Source organism: Ictidomys tridecemlineatus, chromosome 1 (genome assembly GCF_052094955.1).
Source record: "Ictidomys tridecemlineatus isolate mIctTri1 chromosome 1, mIctTri1.hap1, whole genome shotgun sequence".
In the NCBI taxonomy this organism is placed as follows: domain Eukaryota; kingdom Metazoa; phylum Chordata; class Mammalia; order Rodentia; family Sciuridae; genus Ictidomys; species Ictidomys tridecemlineatus.
The window spans coordinates 19,051,826-19,061,103 of NC_135477.1; the positions used below are offsets into that span (position 1 = coordinate 19,051,826).

At 38.7% G+C, this 9,278-nt stretch overlaps 1 pseudogene; it reads right to left on the bottom strand.

The window, feature by feature from the left end:
• Window positions 1-8,297: 8,297 nt before the first annotated feature.
• Window positions 8,298-8,645, bottom strand: LOC101959681 (NADH dehydrogenase [ubiquinone] iron-sulfur protein 6, mitochondrial pseudogene; annotated as a pseudogene).
• Window positions 8,646-9,278: the final 633 nt, after the last annotated feature.

The following is a 9,278-nucleotide window of genomic DNA, read 5'->3' on the forward strand; positions in this document are numbered from 1 at the left end:
AGTTGAGGACAAGGAAATCTGTCAGAAAAATAAAATCGGCTGCATGAATCTATCTTACAAAAGGAGGAGAAGAATCCCTTTCTAGGATGTACATTTGCAAGTCAGGAAGCATTTTGGTGCTGGGATTACTTGATGGAGCCGAGAGATATCACCTTTAGAGATCATCGGGTATGAGTCTTTGGGTGCTGGAGAAATGATTTTTGAATCAGTTTCTGACACTTGCATCATCAGTTGCTTACAATGGTTCCATCAGTGAGTCTCAAAGTCCTCCTGGTGATTCTGACATGGTGGTTTTCAAGCTGCATTTTGAGGACATGAAAATTGAATCATATTCTTGATCTCTCTCTCTTTCTCTTTCTCCCCCCCCCTCTTTCTCCCCCCCTTCCCTCTCTCCCTCCATCTTCTTATAGCTACAGTTGGATTTAATGGCTTCTCTAAGAAAACTCTAGGCTCCCGAGTGGTTTCTGTTCTCTGATTTACAGAGGAGACGTCCTCCTTCCTTCGACACAGGGACTTGTGAAAAGGAGTTTGGGAGTGTCACCAAGTTTGTTGTTGGAGTATGAAACTATGAGAATATGAGGGGGATCCACTGCACCCTTTAAAGTATAGGAATAGGTCTCTCTTAGCCTGTGAGCTCGGCCAAACTGGAGTAGAGACGAGATACTTTCTGTCCCTGTTATGAGGTACAGGGCGAAAAGGTTGAAGCCAGGGGCCTTGGGACCAAAGCACTAAAGTTCAAGTGAGACACCACATCAAATATCTGTAGGTTCACTAGAGCTGTGCAGCTTTGAGTAAGCGTAGCAGTCATTTGAGGGTTATTTCATATATTTCCTGTAATGTTTCAAATTTGAATCCAATTTCTTCAGTAAATTGTACTTCATTTGACAGATACTACACATATGATCTAAAGCATGATCTAGGCATGGCGACAAACACCTGTGATCCCAGGGACTAGGGAGGCTGAGGCAGGAGGATCACAAGTCCAAGGCCAGAATTAGCAATTCAGTGAGACCCTTAAAAAAAGTAGGGGGTGGAGTGGTTTGCTGGGGCGGTAGCTTAGTGGTAGAGTACCTATAGGTTTAATCCCTAGTTTAAAAAAACCAAACCCATAATGAAGTTGTATTTTCCCACATTAAACACACCTTCATTGAGTTCTCACTGTGTGCCAGGTATTGTTTTGATAAGTTTATGTGGGCCCATTATGCTTATTATTCATAGGAATATTAGTTTCGAAGTATTTTTGGCACTATTTTACAGATAAGGAAGTGTAAATCAGAAGTTGGCTACTTATCCTATCATGCAGCCAATCATTGAGAAGACGAGGAGGTGGGAGCCATACCTTTAGGTTGCCTCATGGAAGGTCTGAGGATTGGGAGACTCTGGACATAGGTTCTCTACCAGGTGGTCAACTCTTACCTGGTTCTATAGATTGTAATGTGGATGTTTGGGCCAGGCCAATTGGTGGGCTCTGTGATTGATTTAAGCTCGACTCCTCCCACTTAAACTACCTGGAAGCCTCATGTAAGGACACGACTTGCCCATAATTGCCTAATTTGCTAAATCCACAAAAGAGTATTCAGCATCAATTTCCAACTGTACTATCAAAAATATTCTGGTTACTTTACATATTAGATATCCTGGTTCAGCAGGACATGAGGGGAATGTTTTATTATTTCATTAGCCATCAATGTGGGAATACAGGAGGTGGATGGAGGTAAAAGACTTGTAAAAGACATAAAAACACACACACCAACACACATGCATATGCTCATATTTGTCATTTTTAGGTTTGTAGTGAACCATTATAAGATATAATTATTTTGAGTTACCAAGACTGAAGGGGTGGATTCTTGGAAGTACTAGATGAGTTTTCTTTTTCTGAAGCCCCTGCAAGTTTTTTGTAAACTGGGTGTATCTCACTGCAAGCATGGCATCCTCTGCCCTGATGTGACATGCGTTCCTGGATCTCGGGTAAGCAGAGACAGTAGCACTGCCTGCCAACCATCTGGCTGACCATCCTCCTTCTACTTAATGATCAACGGTGGCTACACTTCTCCCAGGATGATGTGTGATTACAAGGCACTGTTGCAGGTTTTCTTAGAACCGATTCTATTGATTTTGTGAGTAAGCTTTGTTAGAATTGATGAAAGCAGGGTTTCTTGGGCCTCACCAGAGATCTTGATTAGTAGATCAAGGATGAAGCCTGGTATTATAGATAAACTCACTGTATAAGATGACTTCTGACCTTTCACAAGGGCTTGCATAAATATGACACAGAATATGTGGAGATATATAAATCATAAAATGGAGTGTATCTTTAACCCTTCTCCTTTCTCTTTATTATTTCTTTGGATATTTTACCTTCTGGCTTTAAAATCTTCGTTTTATCCTCCAGTATTTGTGTATATGCCATGCATGTTGACGTTGCTTTGTGTTTTCAAAGTATGTTCACATTTTACTTTCATCATTGAATCCTAAAGAGAAGAGTCAATTTTCGGCTGAGGATACTTAGGCACAGAGAGGTTAGGAGGCTTGTCTGAGTTACTTATGGTCAGAGCTATGGACTCAGTTCTGATGGCAGAGGTACGTGAGACCCCTGAATCTAGGCATGGACTTTTCATATTTTTCCCCATTTTTTATTGTGTATTGTAGTTGTACATGTTGATGGGATTTGTTGCACATGCATACCTGCCCACAACGTAGACCATGTCTGTCTTGAAGCTTGGTTAGATTTATCCACAGTGGAAAGAGACCTTTGGGAATCACCCGAAATCTTGTGCTCAGGCAAACCGAAAAAGGATTCACCTCTTAGGCTCTTGGGGAAAAGTCTGACAGTCAGGTGGTCTACAGAGATGTTTCTTTGCAGGTGACCACCCTGTTCTTTGGTATCTCCATCTAAATATGAAGCATCCCAGATTGGGGCAGGGTTCTCTGAGGTCTTGGGACATTTCCTTTTCTCTCCATGGAGTAAGTAAGCAATGACCCCACCCCCTGTCTAGGCTGGCTTTGATTTCTTTAAATTCCTCTGCTAAATTTAAGATCATACCTGCAGCCAGTAAGAGATAGATCTGGGGCCAATGTGTATCTCTCTATTTTTTCAAAAAAATATTCTTCATTTTACTTATCCATGACGGTAGAATGTGTTCTGACATATACATGCATGGAGTATAAGTTCCTATTCTCGTGGCTGTACATGATATGGAGTTACACTGCTTGGGTATACATACACCAACATAGTAGAATCAAGCAGACATAACCTTCCTACCCTTCCCATTCCAGTCCCACTTTGTTACCCCATTAATCTGTCCAATCTGGTGAATCTCCACTCTTCTCTTCCCTCACTGCCTATTATGAGTCGGCATCACGTATCAGAACATTCAGCCTTTGGATTTTTGGGGAGATGGGCTTATTTCACTTAGTTTGATAGCTTCCAGTTCTATCCATTTACTGGCAAATCCCATGATTTCATTCTTTCTGGCTGAGTAGTATTCCATTGTGTGTATGTATTTCTTTATCTATTCGTTTATTGAAGGGCACTTAAGTTGGTTCCATAGATTAAGTTATTGCAAATTGAGCTGCTATGAACATGTGGATGCATCACTGTAGTATGCTGATTTTAAGTCACCATACTACATGATTTTAAGAGTGGGATAATCGGGTCAAATGGTGGTTCAAATCCAGGTTTTCTGAGGAATCTCCATACTGCTTTCCAGAGTGGTTGCACCAATCTCCATTCCTACCAGTAATGTATGAGTGTACCCTTTCCCCCATATCCTTGCCAACATTTATTCCTATTTGTAATCTTGATAATTGCCATTGTGAGATAAAAGTGAGATAAAACCTCAGTGTAGTTTTAATTTGCATTTCTCTAATTGCTAGTGATGTTGAACATTATTTTCATAAGTTTGTTTGACCAATCATATTCCTTCTTCTATGAAGTGTGTGTTCAGATCATTTGTTGACTTATTGATTGGGTTATTTGTTATTTTGGTCTTAAGTATTTTGAGTTCTTTATATATCCTGGAGATTAATGCTCAATCTGAGGTGCAGGTGGAAAAGATTTTCTCCCATTCTGTAGGCTCTCTCTTTGCTTTCTTATTGTTTGCTGAAAAAAACCTTTTTAGTTCATACCATCCCATTTATTGATTCTTGATTTTACTACTTGTATTTTCAGAGTCTTGTTGAGGAATTTGGTTCCTAAACTGACATGATGCAGATTAGGGACTACTTTTTCTTTTAGTAAGCACAGGGTCTCTGTTGAATGCCTAGGTCATTGATCTACTTTAAGTTGACTTCTGTGTAGGGTGAGAGAGGGCATCTAATTTCATTTTTTAAAAAAATCTATGGATTTCAAATTTTCCCAGCACCATTTGTTGAAGAGGCTATCTTTTCTCCAATGTATGTTGATGCTACTTTTGTCTAGTAGGAGAAAACTTTATTTAGGTTTGTCTCTGTCTTCTGTACCATTGGTCTTTAGCGCAAATACCATGCTGTTTTGTTACTATTGCTCTGTAGTATAGTTTAAGGTCAGGTATTGTGATGCCTCTGTTTCATTTTTCTTGCTGAGGATTGCTTTGGCTATTCTGGGCCTCTTATTTTTCCAAATGAATTTTATGACTGCCTTTTCTATTTCTATGAAGAATGCATTGGAATTTTAATTGGAATTACATTAAATATGTATAATGCTTTTCATAGTATGGCCATTTTGACAGTAATTTTGCCTAACCAAGAGCATGGGATATCTTTACGTCTTCTAAGGTAGTCTACAATTTCTTTATTTGGTGTTCTATAATTTTCATCATAAAGGTATTTAATCACTTTGGTTACGGTGATTCCAAAATATTTTCTTTGAAGCTATTTCGAATGGGATAGTTTCCTAATTTCTCTTTGAGTTGATTCATCACTAATGTTTAAAAATGCAATTGATTTATGGGTGTTGATTTTATATCCTGATAACTATGCTGAATTCATTTATGAGTTCTAGAAGTCTTCTGGTAGTTTTTGGGTCTTAAGAATATAGAATCATGTCATATGCAAATAGTGATACTTTGAGTTTTTCTTTTCCTATTTGTATTCCTTTAATTTCTTCTGTCTAACTGCTCTGGCTAGAGTGTCAAGAATGATGTTGAAAAGAAGTGGTGAAAAAGGGCATCCCTGTCTTGTTCAAATTTTTAGAGGGAATGCTTCTAGTTTTTCTCCATTACAAATGATGTTGGACTTAGCACATATAGCTTTTACAATGTTGAGGTATGTTCCTAGTATCCCTAGTTTTTCTAGTGTTTTAAACATAAAGGGGTGCTGTATTTTTTCAAATGCTTTTTCTGTATCTATTGAGATAGTCACATGATTCTTGTCTTTAAGTCTATTGATGTGATGAATTAAGTTTATTTCCATATGTTGAACCAACCTTGCATCCTTGAGATGAATCCCACTTGATCATGGTGCATATCTTTTTAGTATGTTTTGTATGTGATTTGCCGGTATCTTATAAAAAAATTTTTTGCATTATCTGAAATTTTCATTTACCTCCAAGTATTTTTTAAATTTTATCCCAGATTTCTTCTGCTATCCACTCATTATTCAATAGCAGCATATTATCCGAGTCTTCAGGTGTTTGAGTAGCTTCTAGTTTTTATTTTATTGTTGATCTCTCATTTCATTTTACTGTGATCTGATAGGATGCAAGATGTCATGTCTATTTTGTTGTAGTTTGCCAAGAGTGCTTTGTGGCCTAAGATATGGTCTATTTTAGAGAAGGATCCATGTGCTGCTGATGAAATATTCTATCTATGGCTGTTAAGTCTAAATTTTTAATTGTATTTTTTAGTTCTTTATTTTTGTTTGGAAGATCTATCCAGTGGTGCGAGAGATGTGTTAAAATCAACCAGTATTATTTTGCTGTGGTCTACTTGATTCCTAAAATTGAGAACAGTTTATTTGATATGCATAGATGCTGTATTTTGGGGGGCAGAAATATTTGATTGTTATATCTTGTTGATTTATCATTCCTTTAAGCAGCATGAAGTGTCCTTTTTTGTCTCTTCTGATTAACTTGAAGTCCACTTTATCTGATAGGAGGATAGAAACCCCTGCTTGTTTACAAGATCCATGTGAATGGTATCTTTTTTCCCCCTCTCTTCAGTCTGAATATGTCCTTGCTTTTCAGATGAGTCTCTTGGAGAGGGCATGTTGTTGGGTCTTGCCTTTTAATCCAGTCAGTCTGGGTCTTTTAATTGATGAGTCAATTACATGTCATTTACATTCAATGCTATTACTGAGATATTTATTCCTTGTTATTTTGATTTACTTCTGTCTTCTAATTTGAATTTGTTTCTCCATCGATTCACTGATCTTGTAGTGTAGTTCCTCCCTTTATTGGTTTTCACTTTAATTTTTTTTATCTATTCTTTAGGAAATACCTTGTTGAGTATGCTTTGTAGAACAGGATTTCTAGTTTTGAATTCTTGTTATTGATTTAAAAAATGACAACGGAATGCATTACAATTCTTATTACATGTATACAGCACAATTTTGTATATCTCTGGTGTGTATATAAAGTATGTTGACGCCAATTAGTGTCTTGATACATGTACTTTGTATGATGTCTATCACATTCTACCATCCTTGCTAATCCCCTGCCCCCTCCTTTTCCCTCCCACCCTTCTGACGTATCTAGAATTCATCAGTTCCTCCCATGCTCCCCCTCCGTATCACACTGAGTCAGCCTCCTTATATCAGAGAAAAAAATTATCATTTGTTTTTTTGGGATTGGCTAACTTCACTTAGCATTGTATTCTCCAACTCCATCCATTTACCTGCAGATGCCATTTTATTCTCTTTTATCGCTGCGTAATATTCCATTGTGTATATATGTCACATTTTTTTTATTCATTCATGCACTGAAGGTCATCTAGGTTGGCTGCACAGTTTAGCTATTGTGAATTGTGCTGCTATAAACATTGATGTGGCTGTGTCCCTGTAGTATGCTGTTTTTTGGTCTTTTGGGTATAAACCAAGGAGAGGGACAGCTGGGTCAAATGGTGGTTCCATCCCCAGCTTTCCAAGGAATCTCCATACCGTTTTCCATATTGGCTGCACCAATTTGCAGTCCCACGAGCAGTGTATGAGTGTGCCTTTTCCCCCACATCCTCGCCAACACTGATTGTTGTTTGTCTTCATAATAGCTGCCATCTGACTAGAGTGAGATGATACCTTAGAGTAGTTTTGTTTTGCATTTCTCTGATTACTAGAGAGGATGAACATTATAACTTTTGTTTATCATGGACGATTTTTATTTCGTCATCAATTCTGAAGCTTAATTTTTCCTAGTATAGTATTCTTGGCTCGCATCCATTTTCTTTCAGAGCCTTGCGTCTATTATTCCTGTTGGCACAAATGATGTACACATGATGAAGGCGAGAGAGAGGAAGCAAACCTCGGATCAGCAAGATTTTCTTTATTCAGGATTCAGTGGCAGAGTCGATTGGTGGAACCCTGGTGTGGCTCATTTTCAGGGCAGAAAATGGCAGTGGCCTGAAGCAAAGGTTTGGGTTATATAGGATTTAGGGTGAGACAGGAGGGCAATTCCTGGGGCCCATTGCTTTGGGGTCTCACTGATCCATTTAGGTGGGACAGGAATGTGAATAGAGGATTTTCTGGGGCTTATTGTATTGGGGGTCAGTTAACCCATGAGGGTGGGGAGTCGGGTGCCAGTCAGGTGGGAGTTCCTTTTGTGTTCCTTTGCTCTGGCTGAGGCCTGGGATTTTAAATGACAAAAGCTTATGGAGAAAGTTTTTGGATTCATTTTCAATTGCTTCAATTCTAAGACCTCCTAGCTGTGAAGGCCTGGGATGTGAGATCAGCTGAGATCTGGAGTGGTTCACCTCTAAAGGTTACCTGTCGTTTTTCTCTGGCAGTCTTTATAATTCCACTCTATTCTTATTTTCATAATAATGTGCCTTGGTGTGGGTCTTTTGTAATTTTTGTGTATTTGGGGTCATCCCGTAAGCCTGTAAGCCTTCTGTATTTTATTTTTATTTCTTTAGGTTTCAGAAATTTTATGATATTTTTTTCATTGAAAAGATTGTGCCTTCCTGTCATTTCTATCTCTGAGCCTTCATCTGTCACAATAAATTTTAAATTTGGTCTTTTCAGGTTATCCCTTATTTCTCTTTTCCTTTTTTTCCCCTGATGGTGGTGCCTTTATTCAGCACTGGGCACCTACACAGGGAACAGGGCCTCGCACTGCGCTCCTGAGGTCAAGGTACTCTGTGGTAGTGGAGGACAGGGTGCTGATGCTAGTGATGGTGCTGTTTGAACTGTAGGCCACAGTAGCCCCAGATTTTGTTAGCCATGTTTTGGTTCTTTTTCCAGGTTTATGAACACCTTGCCCTGGGCCACCCCACTGCTGTCACACATGATCACCCAGTGGTCCACCTCACTCACAGTCTGCTCTGCTATCGAATCAGTGGCTAAGTTTTCATTCACCCCTTTCTGGTGACCTACAAACCAAAATTTCCTGTAGTCTTTATCATCATACACCTGGCTGGTGTGTGTGACCTTCTCCCCTGTCGGGGACAATTGCACCCTGCCTGCCCAGCCCGGGGCAGGACCAGCAGCCCACAGAAGGTTGCGGCCGCTGCCATCTCATCCCCTCTTTTTTGGAAGTTCTTTTTGTAATCTTTAAACATATTTTCTTCACTGTCAACTTTGTTTTCAAGATTATGTACTTTGTCTTCATTGCCTGAAACTGTGTCTTCCATGTGATCTAGTTTGTTGGTGATGCTTTCAATTGAAGTTTTAATTTGGTTTATTGATTCCTTTCTTTCAAGGATTTCTGCTTGATTTTTTTCAGAATATTTATTTATTGAAGTTATCTTTTATTTTCTGTAATTTCTGTCTCATTTCAATGAAATAATATGAGAAAATAATATCAGAAAATTTCCTTTACTTTGCAGATCAGTTTAACTGTCTACATTCTAAACTACCTTCTTTGACATTTCTTCCACTGTGGTGTGGATGGATTCCATTACTGGAATATTTTGGTTTGTTTGGGGTGAATTGTTCCCTGACTTTTTCATGTTGTTTGTGTGTCTATCTAACAGTATGGCTCTGAGGAAGTAGATTTTCTGCTCTGTGGACTTACACTGTTTCTGAAGGTTTTCAGTATCTCACTGTTTAGGAAGAGACAAATAATAACAACCAATGCAAACAATATACAGCATTAAACCAAGTAGTTCCTACATGATATCTACAATGTTAATTATCACAATAAACAG